Consider the following 16392-nt stretch of genomic DNA (forward strand, 5'->3'; position numbering starts at 1 on the left):
GCAGACATTCACTTCGAGGAATGTGCAAAAAAATAATTCAAACAATAATGTAAGCATATATCATATTTCTTACTAATAAGATTATATAGATATCATTTGCTTCAATGAATGATAAATTAGTACTAATCATTGAGCATTTTGCACTAAGAATAAACATTTGACAGCATTTTGAATCATTCATCTTCTTATCTATTTGTCAATAATGACAATAAGTTAAATTTTCATAATTGTTATGTATTGTTACATTCACTTCGGGGAATGGAGTAGAACTGGTGAAATGAATAACTCTTATTTTGTTTAGCCATAAGAAGATATGAGATCAATTCAAAATAATTTTAAATCCCTTTTAACAAGAGTTTTGCAAAATCAGTTAACTACCAAGAATAACTAGCTAGGTCATGTATAGAAACAAACCTAAATTAAATATATGAATAAAAGTTGCATCTCAAACATAAAAATATGACATAATGAAAAACTAGCAAGTTTTGTCATAATCATTATCGCAAACATCCATGAAATTTAATTCAAAATCTAACCATTCATGTTCATAGAACTTTTCATTTACAATTGCTCATCTCATTTCTCTAAATAATTAACAAATGGAATAATACAAAATGTATGAACTACTACCTTTAACAATTCTTTGAACTAAATGAAACCCGAATAACCATAAAATTAATTGGCTTATTAACACAAATTTTCATACAAGATATGTTTTAATCAAATATATTAAATTATAAAACTTACTATAGTGACATAAATAAATAAGTTAATATTCATTTTCATGAACAAATGAGATGTTTAAAATAATATGTAACTCATGTAATCAAAACTTAAAAGAAGTGTCTCAAATATTTAAACCATATATCAAATCGATTTAACATTTAAAGATGTACCTTTTTGTTCTACGTTGACTCTTGACAATTTTATCAAGAAGTAACCAAATTAAACTCCAGTAGTAAACTTTGAATCCAATCAAAATTTATTAATAGCAAAAATTGAGAGTGAATCTTATTTTTTAGGTGTACAACAGATACATAACCAATAACTTTTTATACATAAGTTGTCTCTCTTCTTTGAAAGTTTATATCGAGAACTCTTCTTTTATTTATCTCTATGTTTTCACTTCTAGTGGTGAAAAGAAATATTACTAATAAGATATCCAAGAATCAAGTAATGAGTGTCACAATTCACAAAAAGGATGTAATTCATACTAGAGATTCCATCTTTAACAAAATACATATAATCCTAAAAAAATTGACCATAAGATTTCATATAAATATCAAAATCAAGTCATTGACTTGGAGTTTAGTAACGAATATCAATAGCAATAAATTCTAGCAACAAATTCATCAATATGGATTATAGAAATCCTAAAATTGACATGCTAATATTTAAAAAGATCACCATAATAAAGACAATGTCAGTATCCCTTTATTGTTTAGATTTGTCACAATCATCAATCTAGTAAGCCAAATTTGATTCAACATCATTCTTATTATTCATTTTCGCATTTTCTTTTTTCCGTTTGATAGAAATTTGATAGAGTTCAACTAAATGTTTAAGTGTACGATAGGTACATGACTAATAACCTTCCATACCATATTGATAACATAAGTTATCTCCACTCCTTAAAGGGTTCTTAGGAATTCTTGTTCTTTTCTTACTTTTTTGATTTTTCCACTTCTAGTGGTGAGAAAATTTATTACTACCATCCCCTATGACTATTATTATAGTCCGACTTATTATATACACGTCCAAGATTATGTCTTTTAAATTTATTACATATTGTTACATTCTCTCAGGGAATGGTTAGGTTTCATGATTAAAAAGTTTTGTTCAATCATAAGTAAACATGATATTAACTCTTGAATTTTTTTTTTCATGATATTGCTAGTATAGGAGCACATTTGAAGTATGAAAAGTTGAATAAGTTTTCTCTTCCAAGTTCTCATCAATAATATTTTATTCAGATAATTTTAATTGAGAACTAATTTTGAATATTATAGAGTTATACTTATAGTTTTAAAAACTTGCAACTTCAGGTGCATTCAACCATAACGAGCTTTAGATAGGAGATCTTTCAAGTGCATCCAATCATAAAACTATCATATTCTTATGGCCATATCTTTTTTTTATCTAATTATAACCTATAATTAAATCACATAATTCATAATAATATGACAAATATATAAATTCTTAGTGCTTTTGTAACTGCCTGTTTTTTAGTGTGTCAAAAATAGTGGTTTTGATGCCACAATTCTGACTAATGAGTTAGTATTATATTATTTATTTATTACTTATAAGGTTATTAAAGTGTTATATTAAAATTTTATTAGAAAATTTTAACGTTTAGATGGTTAATTAAGTAAGAAGGATTAAATCGTAAAATTTGCAAAAATTAATCTCTATTAATTTATATGTGCCTAATGATTATAAAAGAATAAATTAAGGACTTCAAAAAGTAATTAGACCTTATATATGTGTGTGGATGATTTAGCATGGTATGTTAAGAAATTTTTATTAATATTAAAGGTTAAAATGATAAATAAGTAATTAAATAAAAAAACAAACATAATGCTACCATATTCTTTTTTAATTTTCTTTCTAAAATTGAAAACTCCATGGTCACAAAGCTTTGAGAATCATCCATGTTAAGTTGAATGCTTGTAAGTGAATTCCCTATATATTTTTAGTGATTTTTGTGTTTTTGAGATTGTTGTAGCTTAATCTAACTAAATTGGGGACTAATTTGTGAAAATGTTAAATGTTTAGAATTTTACCATGGATGAATTTGTGGTATTCTTGAATTTTTATCATATATTATTAAGCTTGATAGTAGATGAGCGTCGAAAACACTAAATATAAATTCCTACGACAAAATAACACTTAATAATAGTATAGAGTAGTAAGGTCGAATCCACAAGGACCAATTATCCAATTATGCCTTTTTATCATGACCAGAATTATGGTCGTGATACAGTCATGCCCATAACATGTGCGTTGCAAGCTAAAAAATAAAATGGGGGTTTAAGTTGATAGAGTAAAAAAATAAATAAATATGTAATGTAATAAAATGAAAAAAAGATTCGAAATTGCAAAAATAAATTTAAGCAAATAAAATAAATGGGTAAATAAAATATTTTAAAGCTTAGCCTTAGCCTCGGTACACCTCAAACTTGAACCGATCCTTGAAAAAAGGTTTTTCCTTCCAACCGATATGTTGGTTATAGCGATCGAGGACGCCTGAAACCACTAGCTTTTTGGAAACATGAAAATATACACACTTTTTTATGCCCTTTTTAACTCAAATTCATGCAGTTTCGGTAAAATTCTTATCGAAAAATATTTAATTATTATAAAATAATTAAATTGTACTTAAATTATTAGCATGTTGAAATTTTCTTAATTTTATAATAAACTTTGATTAATTTTGATAATTTTTGACAGATTCGCAGAAAGGGCGAAAAACGGCTTGGCAGACACTACTAAAAGCACAAAATTGAGAAGAAATTTTGAAGCATCAAGGCGAATTAATTTTCAGCCTAAGACGGTCCAAATTATGTGTATTAATTCATAATAGGATTAATTTTAATTTTAATCCAATTTAATTTGGGTTAAATAAATTATTATTAATTAATTATGAAAAGTGGCCCAGTTGAGCTGAATCGAGAAAATCGATCCAACCGAGCACTGGGCAGGCCAAAACCGTCCCACATGCTGACCCAATCAGCTTGATTGGCTGATTATTTAACTTGCAAAATGGCCCTTGAAGAATCCTTCAAATTGCATTCAAACCCTTCCACTATTTGTGCCTTTCTAGATTTGCCCCTACCTTAAAATAACAAGTTTGAATTCTTCAAACTTGCCACATGTGTTGCTGGCCATCGGGGGAATCTATGGCTGCTGATTTTTGCTAATTTTAGTAGTCATATCAACCTATAAATACCCCCCTTTGCTGCTCACTTCTAACACACCTCAACCCTTATCATCTCTTCACTTCTCTCTCATTTTTCTCTCTTCATTCCTTTCCATTTTTCTTCATTTCCTTCACCTATTCCCTTTCTGATTTCACCTCTTGAAAAAGAGTCAATCTACCACCATTTGAAGCAGCATTCAAGTTTTCATAAGAGCCTTGGTTTGACAAGAACAAGCGAAGAAGGAGGAGAAGAGCAAACTAGTCAAGCCTCGGAGGATCACCAGATTTGATTCTTGTTCCCTATCCTTTTAATTTTGTTGTTATGATGAACATGTATATGAATATTTGTGATGTTAAGATGTTTAATTTAATTAATATGGCTTACAATTGTAAGGTATTCTTTCTTTACAATTGTAGGGTAACTAATGAATTAATTATTTAAACGGATTGAAATTGTAATTAATTGACACGATACTTAATCAAAACATGTTTAATCATCTACGGTAGCTGAGGGTTAAATTAGTAATGGTGTCTAACGATACATTAGCCTTGCATAACTTGCAGGATTATTGTGATTAAACTATTTCAAGGTAAAAATACATTGTTACCTCATGTAATCTTTTATGTGCTTATGAGATTGAATTAATTGCTTGAATTGACATAGAGATATGTACAAGAGGTTATTTTAGTTTCATAAGTATGTATGTGCATTAACACATTTGCTTATTAAAATTTGTTTAATCGGTTGAATTGACATAGAGATATGTCAAGATATAAATGGATTTTAGTAAGTAAGTACTGAGTTGTCGCGAATTTATTCAGAACAACATAAACATGAGTTTAATAATTCTAAGTTAAGAAATATAATTAATCTAGCACAATTATGTCATCTTGATTAAAATCATCTTTTGAAATCGTGCATTGGAACTTTTATTTTATTTTTATTTATTTTACCTAGTTAAATTCCTAGTTTTTAATCACCTCCTCAAATCAAAATTTTTTTCTTCACCAAAGTATTTTTAAAATTACATTCATAAATAATTCTTTTCATAGTCCCTATGGGTACGATAACTCGACATTTACTTGTCATTTTATTACTTGTTGCGATTGTGTACACTTGCACATTTCCGTCATTCCAAGTTTTTGGTGCCATTGCCGGGGACTGTTTTAAAAAGTCATTATTTGTGAATTTGTTAGTTTTACATTTTGTTTTATTTTTCTGTTCAATTTTAACTTAATTAATTTTTCTGTGATTATTTCAGGTGTTTATGAGTATTAATCGAATTATTGATTTACTCCTTATAGACCCTGAAATTGAACGAATTTTTCGACAGTGAAGAAGACAAGCAAGTCAGAGAAGGAACGAAGAGATGAACCTTGAAAAGTTGAATCAAGGAAACGGAGCAAACCCTGCTCAAAATCCTACCCTTATTGCTGATGATAGAGATAGAGCTCTAAGACAATATGCCGTGCCAGTGTTTCATGATCTTAATTCGAGTATTATAAGTCCCAAAATCGAGGCACAATAGTTCGAGCTGAAGCCAGTCATGTTCCAGATGCTTTAGACAGTGGGCCAATTCAGTAGAATGCCTACCGAAAATCCTCATCTTCACTTAAGACTGTTTATAGAGGTGAGCGATTCTTTCAAGCTAGCCGGAGTACTTGAAGATGCATTAGGATTGAATCTATTCCCATATTTGCTAAGGAACAGAGCTCGAGCCTGATTGAACTCATTGCCACCCAATTCAATTTCCACATGACAAGAGTTAGCAGAAAGATTCCTCATGAAGTATTTCCCGCCTATCAAGAATGCTAAGTTGAGGAACGAGATCACTGCTTTCCAACAAATGGATGATGAGTCATTGTATGAGGCATGGGAAAGGTACAAAGAATTATTACAAAAGTACCCTTATCACGGAATTCCACATTGCATCCAACTTGAGACGTTTTATAATGGTCTCAATGCCAACACGAGGATGGTAGTGGATGCTTCTACTAATGGTGCTCTCCTTTCTAAGTCTTATAATTAGGCTTATGAAATCATTGAGAGGATTGCTAGCAACAATTATCAATGGCCAACCAATCGAGCAGCATCAGGAAGACGAGTTGTTAGAATACATGAAGTAGATGCTCTTACTTCACTCGCATCTCAGGTATCCTCAATATCCTCAATGCTTAAAAATTTTACCACTAATGGGTTTAATAGTTTCACAGCAAGCCACTGAATTAATTTGAAAATGTAGCCTGTGTCTATTGTGGGGAAGGACATTTGTTTGAAGAATGTTCATCGAACCTAGAATTCGTGTATTACATGGGCAACCAAAACCAAAATTGAGGAAGACAAGGATTTCCATCCAATTTCTATAACCCATTATGGAAAAACCACTTGAATTTTTCCTGGAGTAACCAAAGGGCTAGAACCAGTAACACTTACGCCCAACCTAGACCGACCCAGCCACCTGGTTTCCCCAAACAAGTTAAGAAACCAACCCAAGTTGAACCATCCAATAGCTTAGAGAACCTATTGAAGGCATACATGGCAAAAAATGACACCACTCTAAGGAATTTGGAGAATCAAATGGGCTAGCTTGCAACTGAACTCAGAAACCGACCACAAGATGCTTTACCTAGTGATACGGAGAATCCAAGAAATCCAGAGAAGGAGCATTGTAAAGCATTGACATTAAGGAGCAAAAAGACATTAGAGCCCAACACCATCGAATTTGAAAAGGAGCCAGCTGATGCTCAAAGCTTAGAGGAAGTTCAACCGAGTGTTGAAATTTCAATTTCGCCGGAACCTGAATCTGCAAAATTTGATAAGGTAACTTCTGAACTAGCTAATTGTGATAAACTAACAACTTCTTTAGATGCAGAATTGCCATAAAAGATGAATCAACCAGTTTCAGTAAAGAAGCCTCCACCACCCTACCCTCAAAGACTTCAGAAGTAGAAGTAGGAAATTCAATTCAAGAAGTTCATAGAGGTATACAAGCAACTTCATATCAACATCCTGTTGGTTGAAGCACTTGAACAAATGCCGAACTACGTCAAATTCATGAAGGATATCCTGTCTAAAAACATTGACTTGGAGAATTTGAGACGTGGCCCTGACAAAGGAATATAGTGCATATCTTCAAGACAAACTACCCCCAAAGTTGTAGGATCCAGGATGTTTTACCATACCTTGCAACATTGGAGCAACATATTGTGGTAAAGTACTATGTGACTTAGGTGGGAGTATCAACTTGATGCTCATGTCAATATTTAGAAAGTTAGGGATAGGTGAAGTTAGACCTACTACGGTTACACTTAAATTAGCAGATCGATCCTTAGCACATCTAAAAGGAAAAATCGAGGATGTATTGGTACATGTAGTAAAATTTATTTTTCCTGCTGACTTTGTGGTTCTAGACTTTGAAGCAGACAAAGAAGTGCCAATCATCCTAGGAAGGCCTTTCCTAGCAACCAGAAGGACCCTAATTGATGTGCAGAAGGGCAAGCTTACTATGTGTGTTTAGGACGATCAGGTAACATTTAATATTTTTAAGTCTATGTGATTTTCTAACACAATTGATGATTGTTTTGTAGTTTCTGGTTTAGAGGAATTAATCGTGGAAAAGGAACTCAACTATGTTGAGGACCCATTGGAACAAATTTTGACATCAGACCCTCCAAATGATGAAGAGGAGTATGAATACTTAGCTTTGCTAGAAGCTAATCAAAGGGGATTTAATTCGCAATCCCGCTTTGAATATTTAGAGTTAGAGAATAGAGATTATGCCCAACCAAAAGCATCAATCGAGGAGCCACCTAAATTAGAACTCAAGGTACTTCCTTCACATTTAAAAGATGTTTATTTAGGTAGCGCTTCTACTTTTTATGTGATTGTTTCAGTGGAATTAACCATTGAGTAAGAAGAGAAACTCATCCTAGTATTGAAACAATTCAAGAAGGCTATCAGATGGACCATAGTCGATATTCGCAGTATTAGCCCATCTGTATGCATGCACTAGATCATCCTAGAAGATGGCAAAAAAAAGATGATTCATGGACAACGAAGACTGATCCCCATCATGAAGGAAGTGGTAAAAAAGGAAATCATCAAGTGGTTAGATGCGGGTATAATTTACCCCATCTCAGATAGTTAGTGGGTAAGTCCGGTCCAGTGCGTACCAAAGAAAGGAGGTATTACGATCGTTGAGAATGAGAATAACGAGTTGATACTGACTAGAACAGTTATGGGATGGAGAATTTGCATCGATTACCAGAAGCTGAACAAAGCGACTAGGAAAGATCACTTTCCTTTGTTGTTTTTGGACCAGATGCTGGATAGACTTGCGGGGTGAGACTATTACTGTTTTATCGATGGATACTTGGGGTACAATCAGATTATAGTAGCAGCGGAAGATCAACACAAGTTAACATTCACCTGCCCGTATGGTACATTTGCATTTAGACGCATGCCATTTGGTTTATGTAATGGACCTGCTACATTTCAAAGATGTATGATGTCTATTTTTATTGATATGGTTGATAAATACTTGAAAGTCTTTATGGATGATTTTTCAATATTCGGAGATACATATGATGATTGCGTAGGCAATCTAGCCAAGGTACTAAGGCGATGCGAAGAAACAAACCTTGTACTCAACTGGAAAAGTGTCATTTCATGGTACGAGAAGGTATTGTTCTAGGGCATCGAATAACGAGACATGGAATCGAGGTAGATAAAGCAAAGGTAGATGTTATTGAGAAACTCCCACCTCCAACATCTTTAAAAGGTGTTAAGAGCTTTTTGGGCTATGCCGGTTTCTATTGAAAATTTACCAAGGACTTCTCCAAAATTGCTAAATCGTTATGCAAATTATTGGAGAAGGACACGACATTCAAATTTGATGAGGTGCTTAAGAGCTTTCAAAGATTTTAAGAGTCGGTTAGTTTTGGTAGCCATAATCCCCACACTAGATTGGGATTTGTCATATGAATTGATGTGTGATGCAAGTGACTTCGCGATAGGAGCTGTCATGGGCCAGCAATGGAACAAATTTTTTCATCCCATCTACTACAAAAGTCGAACTCTAACAGGAGCTCAACTGAATTATACGGTAACAGAGAATGAGTTACTTGCTATTGTGTTTTCTTTTGACAAGTTTTGATCTTATCTTGTAGGTACCAATGTGATGTCTATACGGACCACTCGATAATTAAGTACTTACTTTCCAAGAAAGACGCTAAGCCGAGACTGATCCGATGGGTACTTCTACTTCAAGAGTTTGATATAGAAATCCAAGATCGAAATGGAGTAGAAAACCAAGTAGTAGACCACTTGTCCAGGTTGGAGCCGCAAAAAGGGAATTCTCAACTTATACCTATCTAAGAGACATTTCCAGATGAACATATACTGAAGGTAAATCATGTCCATAATACCCCTTGGTTTGCTGATATTGCTAACTATTTAGCTTGTGGTTTGATGTCGATTGATAAGACGTATCATCAAAAGAAAAAGTTCCTTCACAATGTGAAGTACTATTTCTAGGAAGAGCCATACTTGTTTAAAAAGTGTGTAGATCAAATGATCAGGAGATGTATGGAAGAAGATGAAGTACATAAGATTCTATAACATTACCACTCAGCTCTGGGTGGGGGACACTTTGGAGGTACTCGTACTGCGACCAAAGTATTGCAAGTCGGATTCTTTTGGCCAACACTATATAAAGACGTGTTTGCTTACGTAAGGAGTTGTGATCGATGCCAAAGGGTTGGAAACATCACCAACAGAAATGAGATGCCTTAAACAAACATCATTGAGGTAGAATTATTCGATGTTTGGGGTATTGACTTTCTCGGTCCTTTCCCTCATTCTTTTGGTCACAAGTACATATTGGTAGCGATAGACTACGTGTCTAAATGGGTTGAGGCTGAGGCATACCCAACAAATGGTGCTAAGGTTGTGATGAAGTTTTTGTAAAAACATGTATTCATAAGGTTTGGAACCCCAAAAGCCATCATCAGTGATGAAGGGTCCCATTTTGTGAACAAAATGTTGAAATGGTTACTTGACAAACATGGAGCGAAGTACAAGGTTGCCACAGCTTACCACCCACAGACGAATGGGCAAGCTGAACTGGCAAACAAAGAGATCAAAAGCATACTCGAGAAGGTAGTTTGCCCGAACTGACAAGATTGGTCCAAAAGACTGGACGATGCTTTATGGGCTTACAGGACAGCATACAAGACACATTTAGGGATGTCACCCTATAGGTTGGTCTTTGGGAAAGCTTGTCATCTGCCCTTGGACTAGGAGCACAAAGCTTACTAGGCTCTTCAACAACTCAACTTGGATCTTAAGCTTGCTAAAGAGAAACGGATGCTCCAACTCAATGAGTTAGAAGAATTCTGAATGTTCTTATACGAAAATGCTAAATTAATCAAGGAAAGACTTAAGAAATGGCATGACAAGCACATTCGAGTTTGAGAATTTGAAGTAAGTCAGCAAGTCTTGTTACTCAATTCTAGATTAAGGTTCTTTCCAGGTAAGTTAAAATCACGTTGGTCCGGTACATTTACGATTCACCGAGTTTATCCATAAGGAGTTGTCGAACTTCAAAGTAAAGGAGGTAATTTTTGAGTTAATGCTCCGCGCTTAAAACATTTTCGAGTTTAAATTTGATCATATTTTATTTAATAAGTATTTATCTTTAATAAATAGAAAATAATAATTTAATATGCATTATGTTAATTATTAATTGTTATTAACTCTATGTAGAATTAGAACTTAGAATATTTTAAGTATTAAATTGTTCTAAGAATTCTAATTAAATTCCTACTCCTCTCACTATAAATTTCACCCACCTTTTTCATTTTTTTCACTCATCCCTCAATCAAACCTAGCATCCAAAACCCATCAAATCATCTAGTGTCACAGATCCCAACTCCCTAGCCACAACATCACCCGATAGCCCCATTCGGACAGCAGCTCACGTGTGTATCAGCAACTCATGTTGCTACTCCGGCTCGTGCCAGACCGACTCTCACGGACCTACTCGCGCGTGCCAATGCACCAACCCTGTTGTTCGCCTGCTAGTGCCGCCTACTGCCTGTTTGTTGTCGACCCGCACGACACACGCATATCCTGCTACTCCCTAGCATGTCGTTGCCGCCTTGCTACTCACACCACACCCTCAAGGCACCCTACAAACATCCCTAAACCAACCTTTTTTGCTTTAGATTTATTTTCTTTGAGTTCTTAACTTTTATAAAAAAGGTGGTAAGACAAAATTTTCTCCTAAATTTTAATTAATTAATTAATTAATTTTTAAGTTTACTGAATTATTAATATTTTATACTGATTAAATTTTTGAGAAAATATGTGTTTTCATCTTATGTTCAGGTTAATCATGCCTCGTAAGAGAACTCGTGCTTTTGCTCAAATTGATGAATCACAAAATAAATTCCACTGTGAGGAAGCCAAAGCGAGATACGCAAGTATTTTCAGGAATCAACAGATGCATCCAGAGAAGGGCTTTACACTAAAAGAAAGCAACTATATTTATTTCATGGCGCGCATCTGACAAGTTGCTAAAGCTCTCAATTGGGATTTTTTTTGTGAGAAAAGACCTAGTGTAGACGAGGAGTTAGTTCGTGAATTTTATGCGAATTTGATCTCAAGCAAATTGGTGGAAGTTTCTCTTCGCGAAATTAAGGTACTAATAACCTCAAACGCTATTAATGAATTCTTTGAATTACCTGATTTCAAAAACGACGAATATTCTTCCTTTATGAGCAATATTAAGTCTCAAAATTTGCAAGAACTTCTCATGGAACTTACAGTTTTAGGTCTAAGTGTACAGTGTCAAAGTAAGGAATTCACACTTCTCGCAGAGAATATTTGACACCACTAGCGAAGGTATGGTTCTATTTCATTCGATTCAACCTTATTCCTATTTCACATGGGACTACAATTTCATTAAAGTGAATGGTATTATACTCGATTTTAACTAGAAAGACCATTGATGTGGGAGAAATCATCCTGAGAGAAATGCGGAATTGTGCTACTAGACGTCCTGGCCTAGCTTACCTCCCCTTTACAATAACCATTTTGTACTTGAAAGCTAAAATTCTTGCAAACGTAAAGAAGATAGGGTATAGTCAGGGTACAATTAAATATTGGGACCTTTACCGGATAGTCGAAGACTCTGTTCTACAGCAACAAGTTGAAGAAAGCGAGGATCTCGAAAAAGAAAAAGATCCTACAGAAATCGCCGATACTATCAACTGAAATTCTTGATAAGGTAGAACCAATGGAACTAGTAACCGAACCTGACGTTGCAACTTCAATGTTTAAGACTCAATCGCCTCTCCTAGATCTTCGAGATGAGCTGTGAAAGTTGATGGACATAATGCAACATATGCAGTGGCAGCAACAAGCTTACTGGAGATATTAAAACATACGGGATGACTAAATGAGAAGTGCTCTTACGAAAATATACAATGACTCATTTATTTTTGTGCCTGAGTTTCTAGATTTCATAATTGAACCATGGAGTCTACAATCGAAGAGGGAGCAAAGTGATTCATGCAAAAACAAAGACAATGGAGCAAAGGATGAGTCGGATTCAGAGGGATCTGGAAATAAATAAAAAGGGGGGATCTTGACTTTATTTTATTTCTTTTCTTAGGTTATTTAATATTTTAGGATTAGGTTTTACTAGGAATTTTTATTTTCGCATAATAAAACAAGAGGTGGAATTCATAAATAAAAAATAAACAAGTCGCAAAGTGCAAAGTGTGGCAATAGATATATACATGTCTAGGATTGGATCTAGAGAGAGCTTGGTACTTAAGCAGTCAAGTTGACTCACCTCCTATTTTCTAGAATCCTACTGTAACACCCCAAACTAGACCTAGACATTATGGCCATATCTGGTGTGTCACATTGAAGTGTCTCTCAAATTTAGACTTGTTGATAAAACTCGTTTCTTAAGTTTGGAAACCTCTTTAGTAATGTTTAACGGAACACTTAACCAAATGTTTGCCTTATTAATTGCTATTATTATATTCAGTTGATTTAAAATGCAAAAGCATTTGAAAAATCTAACGTTTAAAGTTTGTGTCTTTGAAAATCGTAATTATTTTGAAAATTCATTTTCACCTAACTAGCAGTATAAAATATGTAAGCAAAGCCCAATTAAAGTTAAAAACCAAATTAAAGGCCTTATTACAAAACAAAACCAAACTTATAATTTAAAGTAAAATAAATGCAAATGTAACAGTAGTAGTAGTGTGGCCACCTCCGAGTCCCTCGCAGCACCGAATTGTCTATGGCTGAGGATTACCCGCACAGTTAAGAGAAGAGGGTGAGTTTACGAAACTCATTGTATAATCCCATATCAATCAAACAGTAAACAACATACAGTAGCAGTCTGGGCCTGGGCCCTATTCAGTGACAGTACAGTGAGGGCCTTAGCCCAATTCAGAAGTAGTGTGGGCCTTAACCCAATACAGTATCATTACAGTACAAAAAATGCAACCCATCCCAATCCAGCCAAAACACCACTCCATACCACCAACACACCAATATCGTAGTGAAACTGCCAGTAATAAAATCACAGCAAATCTATTAGTAACAGTATACGTGGCAAAGCCACCAGTAGGTCCACAGTCGTCTTGGGCGACCCGTACGACCTTATCAGTATAGTACACTTCCTCCAAATATAACAACCCTACGCCATGTAATATGCCGTGACATAATATCATACGTGTATGCAAAATGCCATGCTCAATCGTAGTCATACATATCATAAGGCCATAACAGTCATTTCATCTCCTAGGGGTATAAAGATCATTTTACCCTTAGGGGTATTACGGTAATTTTACCCTTAGGGGTATTTTAGTAATTTTAACCTTTGAGGGTATTTCGATAATTTTACCCTTCGAGGGTATTTCAGTAATTTTACCCTTTGAGGGTATTTCGATAATTTACTCATGAATCTCAGGTTAGGCTTGCCACTCGAGCGATCGTACGCCCATGTGGTCTCAAATACCGTGTTAACGGCTTTTTGGCTTTTCGCCGATCTACGGTTGCAGTGGGTGATTACACACTTGATTACGAGAAATGCGCCAACCTCCACGGACACCAACCTAGATTTCATCAAATCACAAGTCAGCCCTTAAAGTAATACACCCTATTAATAACACTTAAACCACACACCATCCTTACCCTGCTTGATAGAGGGTGACTTAACTCCTTCAAGACTCCCAACCGAAAATGGTCACCCACTTAATGATTACCTGTACCACAACACAGATCTTCATAAACTAACTTGGCCAAAATAGTGGCCAAGAGGAGTATTCAATTTTAATGAAAAAGAAAGAAAGAGAACCAATTTTAAACAAAAAGTGAAGAGTATTCAAACTTTACCGATAACTAGGAATACTTGCAGCACCGAGACAGTAAAAATAGTGAAGAGAAGATCGGCGCAGAGGAATAGAGCAAAAGGTGATAATCGACTGAACCACACTCCAAATAGAGAGATCGCTCTCAGTCAAAAAGAGAAGAAAATAATAAAAGGTAAAATAAAATCAGAACAGAAAGAAAGAGAGGGATAACATAACAAAGAAAAGGAGGAGGAGGCTTTTCGTCGATCTACGGTTGCAGTGGGTGATTACACACCTGATTACGAGAAATGCGCAAACCTCCATGCACACCAACCTAGATTTCATCAAATCACAAGTCAGCCCTTAAAGCAAGACACCCTTTTAATAACACTTAAACCACACACCATCCTTACCTTGCTTCATAGAAGGTGACTTAACTCCTTCAAGACTCCCAACCGAAAATGGTCACCCACCTAACTATTACCAATACCACAACACAGATCTTCATAAACTAACTAGGACAAAATAGTGGCTAAGAGGAGTATTCGATTTTAATGAAAAAGAAAGAAAGAGAACCGATTTTAAACAAAAAGTGAAGAGTATTCAAACTTTACCGATAATCAGGAATACTTGTAGCACCGAGATAGTAAAAATAGCGAGGAGAATATCAGCTCAAAGGAATAAAGCAAAAGGTGATAATCTGTTGAACTACACTCCAAATAGAGAGATCGCTCTCAGTCAACAAGAGAAGAAAATAATAAAAGGTAAAATAAAATCAGAATAGAAAGAAAGAGAGGGATAACCTGTCAAAGAAAAAGAGGAGGAGAGGTCAGAGATTCGGCCAAGGGAAAGATGGAAAAGGAAAAGAGAAAAGGAGGATTTAGCAGCAAGGTGAGAGGGGAGAAGAAAGGAATATTCCGTAAGTAGAAAGAAAAGAGAAAAAGAACACAAAATAGAAAAAGTGAACAAAACCCGTGAAGAAACTTGTCACAGTTCAACACTAAAAGCCAATAGCTGCCAAATGAAACTGACAAAACCAGGACAAGCAAAAAAAGAATCAACACAAAAACCGATTACCCAAAAATGCCTAAGCCAAATTCGGCACAACCTAACTCCAGCCGAATTTCCCAAGATGAAAGGCTCCCCAAATGGCACAACACTCCCCCCTTCTCAAATTCCTTGATTTTCTCCTAAAAACTCTCCCCTTATCCTTTCCTTGATTCACTCCACCTATTTCTCGTCTACTCCCTCTATGACCAGTTCAAACTCCATTTAGTAGTGTTTTAGTCCAACTCCACCACCTACCCAGCTTGAGCAACAAAATAAATACTCCCATGCGTAACCCAGGACTTGAACCTCTGACCTCATAGTTACACCACACGCCACCTTGCCACTAGACCACAAGCTATTTTTGTGTCATAAAACCAACACTAATATTTATATGGCCTATATGCCTATGTCCAGATTCATTTAAGGGAAAAACTAAAAATTCTACCAAGGCCAAGACTTGAACCCAGGCTCCTCAAATACTCCCAAACACACCCAAATTACTTAACCACTGAAGCAAACAAGTAGTTGTGACAAATCATGCAAAAATTAAAGACTTGAATTTTGGGGCGTTACACCTACCTGGTGTATAGTATTTATTCACTCTTAAACAATGAGGACATTGTTCATCTTAAGTAGGGGGACCGAAAAATTGAAATTATTTCCACTCAGAATAAATTTTTCTTTTAGTTATGATTAGGTTATATTTTTTTCAAAAATTTGAAAACTTGTTAAGCATGCTAAACTTCAGTATGAATAAAGTTCAATTATTTCAATAATTGTTATGTTAATTGAAATATGACCTAAATGTATTTTTAATAAAGCATGAAAATAGTACCATAAAATTTTTAGTTCCTTAGGAAAGCTAGGCATGCATGAAAGTTTAAGTCTCTAGAATTGACTTAGTAGTTTCTTGAGGCGAAATCCTAGGAAGCATGGAATGTTGAAAATGGTTTAGACAACTTTTGTTTGGACCGATTGAGCCTTTCAAGCCACCCATGATGAATTTTTATCCCTTGAAACCCAACTTTAAGACTATATGGCCTAAT

At 34.8% G+C, this 16392-nt stretch overlaps 1 non-coding gene across 1 annotated transcript; it reads right to left on the reverse strand.

Moving 5' to 3' along the window:
• Window positions 1-5733: 5733 nt before the first annotated feature.
• On the reverse strand, window positions 5734-5840 carry LOC121217998 (small nucleolar RNA R71). Its single transcript, XR_005914271.1, has one exon. It is a non-coding gene; the product is annotated as a small nucleolar RNA R71 (small nucleolar RNA).
• Between the last annotated feature and the right edge of the window lie 10552 nt (window positions 5841-16392).

The sequence above is a fragment of the Gossypium hirsutum genome, chromosome D05 (genome assembly GCF_007990345.1).
Source record: "Gossypium hirsutum isolate 1008001.06 chromosome D05, Gossypium_hirsutum_v2.1, whole genome shotgun sequence".
Classification (NCBI taxonomy): domain Eukaryota; kingdom Viridiplantae; phylum Streptophyta; class Magnoliopsida; order Malvales; family Malvaceae; genus Gossypium; species Gossypium hirsutum.